Source organism: Nicotiana tabacum, chromosome 15, assembly GCF_000715075.1.
Source record: "Nicotiana tabacum cultivar K326 chromosome 15, ASM71507v2, whole genome shotgun sequence".
Lineage (NCBI taxonomy): Eukaryota > Viridiplantae > Streptophyta > Magnoliopsida > Solanales > Solanaceae > Nicotiana > Nicotiana tabacum.
In genome coordinates this window covers 110,710,176-110,712,675 of record NC_134094.1, presented here as the reverse complement: position 1 = coordinate 110,712,675, position 2,500 = coordinate 110,710,176, and the positions used below count along the sequence as shown (strand labels likewise).

Sequence of the window (2,500 nt, the reverse complement as noted above, 5' to 3'; positions counted from 1 at the left end):
TAATAACCCCCAGTAGAGACTGGTACGATTCAATTCAACATTTTGTTCGTTCGGGTTTGATTGTGTCGTAGCTCTATAATTCGGATTAAGTTTATCGTTGGATGAACTGCATTGCTGATATTGATCCCAAAAAAAGACGGTAGGTACAGCTAGGCCGTGAACAGCCAACCATCGTACTGTAAAAATTGGATAGGTTCGATCTATAGTCATTAGGGCCTCCTAAAACGATCTACTAAATTCATCGAGTTGTTCCAAAGGATCAAAACGGCCAGTTATTAATGGAATTCCTTGTCGGCTCTCTGTAAAATACTCGTTTGGCCGAGGGCTTCCAAACACATCGTAAGCTAAACCGGTGCTGACAAATAACCAACCCGCAATGAATAGGGAAGGTATAGTAATGCTATGAATGACCCAGTATCGAATACTGGTAATAATATCAGCAAACGAACGTTCTCCTGTGCACTTATCTTATAGTTTAGGGGCTTTATCCGTCTTTGGTTTCATTGCTTGTTGTTTTGTCTGGTTCAATAATACCGCTTATCCTAGTGAATTTTACGGACCTACTGGACCAGAAGCTTCTCAAGCTCAAGCATTTACTTTTCTAGTTAGAGACCAACGTCTTGGGGCTAACGTGGGATCCGCTCAAGGACCTACTGGTTTAGGTAAATATCTAATGCGTTCCCCGACTGGAGAAGTCATTTTTGGAGGAGAAACTATGCGTTTTTGGGATCTGCGTGCTCCATGGTTAGAGCCTCTAAGGGGTCCAAATGGGTTAGACTTGAGTAGGTTGAAAAAAGACATACAACCTTGGCAGGAACGGCGTTCCGCAGAATATATGACTCATGCTCCTTTAGGTTCTTTAAATTCCGTGGGTGGTGTAGCTACCGAGATCAATGCAGTCAATTATGTCTCTCCTAGAAGTTGGTTAGCTACCTCTCATTTTGTTCTAGGATTCTTCTTCTTCGTAGGTCATTTGTGGCACGCGGGAAGGGCTCGTGCAGCTGCAGCAGGATTTGAAAAAGGAATTGATCGTGACTTTGAACCTGTTCTTTCCATGACCCCTCTTAATTGAGATGAGACAGGAGATCCAATGCTTGAATGAAGTAAAAATCACTTTGATTCAATCATACATCTTGGAATCAGCCTAAGTATTCCTTTTTTGTATTCCTTTTTTCTTTTTTTTTTCAATTCATTTTATCTAATTTATTTTTCTGGCTTGGCTAGGTGGGATAGCCGAGCCATTCCCTTTTCTTTCGGATAGCAGGTTGGGCAAAACCACTAAAGAAAAAAATCTATTCAATTAGCAAAAAAGGAGAGAGAGGGATTCGAACCCTCGATAGTTCTTTGTTAAAACTATACCGGTTTTCAAGACCGGGGCTATCAACCGCTCAGCCATCTCTCCGAAAGACTATTTTTATTTTATTCCTCCGAATAGAACATGGCCATAGGGGTGGATACCCCCACTATCTGTACTATCTGTAAAAAGATCTCAGGTGCGAATCCACCGGTCGATCTATCTATCCGTATATAGATATATGATCTAGCATGCCCATTTGTGAAATAAAAAATAAAATTCCATTTCCCCCCACTCCATGTACGAATAAAGTGCGAAAGGGGGAGTAGTAATAAGTCATATAGAATCAATGGATTCATGATAAAGTAAAATCCCTCGATGACATATTTTATCACAATTAATATTTTTTGGCTGATAGAGGGATCAAATGGTATATAGTTCATTTGTTGGTAGCTTGGAGGATTAAAAGCATGACTCTTGCTTTCCAATTGGCTGTTTTTGCATTAATTGCTACTTCATTAATCTTATTGATTAGCGTACCCGTTGTATTTGCTTCTCCTGATGGCTGGTCAAGTAACAAAAATGTTGTATTTTCTGGTACATCCTTATGGATTGGATTAGTCTTTCTGGTGGGTATCCTTAATTCTCTCATCTCTTGAACCTATTCGTCGCAGACCCAAAACCAAAATGACCCCCCTAATTTTTCTCGGTTGTGAGACACATTAAATTGGAATCTAAGTCCCCAAAGAAAACGCAAATCAAATAAAGAAAACAAAAAAATTAGAGGGGGGTCAAACTTCTTGAATAAAAAGAATACAATTAAAAAAATAATTGGAATCGTTCCGAAGAGAATATGTGTCCCGGCACTGCACAAAAAAGATCCGGTTATATATCATATATGTGGGTACATATTGTGTATCAAGAACAAAAAAATGCGGATATGGTCGAATGGTAAAATTTCTCTTTGCCAAGGAGAAGATGCGGGTTCGATTCCCGCTATCCGCCCAAGATCCAAGATAAAGTAATTTTATTACTATTTATTTATTATTTAATTTCATAAATAGCATTAAATATATCCTTAAATTAAGGATTTGGTATAGTTGGCCGTGATAGTGTAGTGATTCTATCCCTCCCCTACGTTTTCTTTTTCCTTCCACCCCCAAAAAGCGAAAGGCGGGAATTAATTACTAGTTAACAGAGTCAACC

At 39.1% G+C, this 2,500-nt stretch overlaps 1 non-coding gene across 1 annotated transcript; it reads left to right on the top strand.

The window, feature by feature from the left end:
- Positions 1–2,228: 2,228 nt before the first annotated feature.
- Positions 2,229–2,299, top strand: TRNAG-GCC (transfer RNA glycine (anticodon GCC)). The gene has a single exon. It is a non-coding gene; the product is annotated as a tRNA-Gly (tRNA).
- The last annotated feature ends 201 nt before the right edge of the window (positions 2,300–2,500 follow it).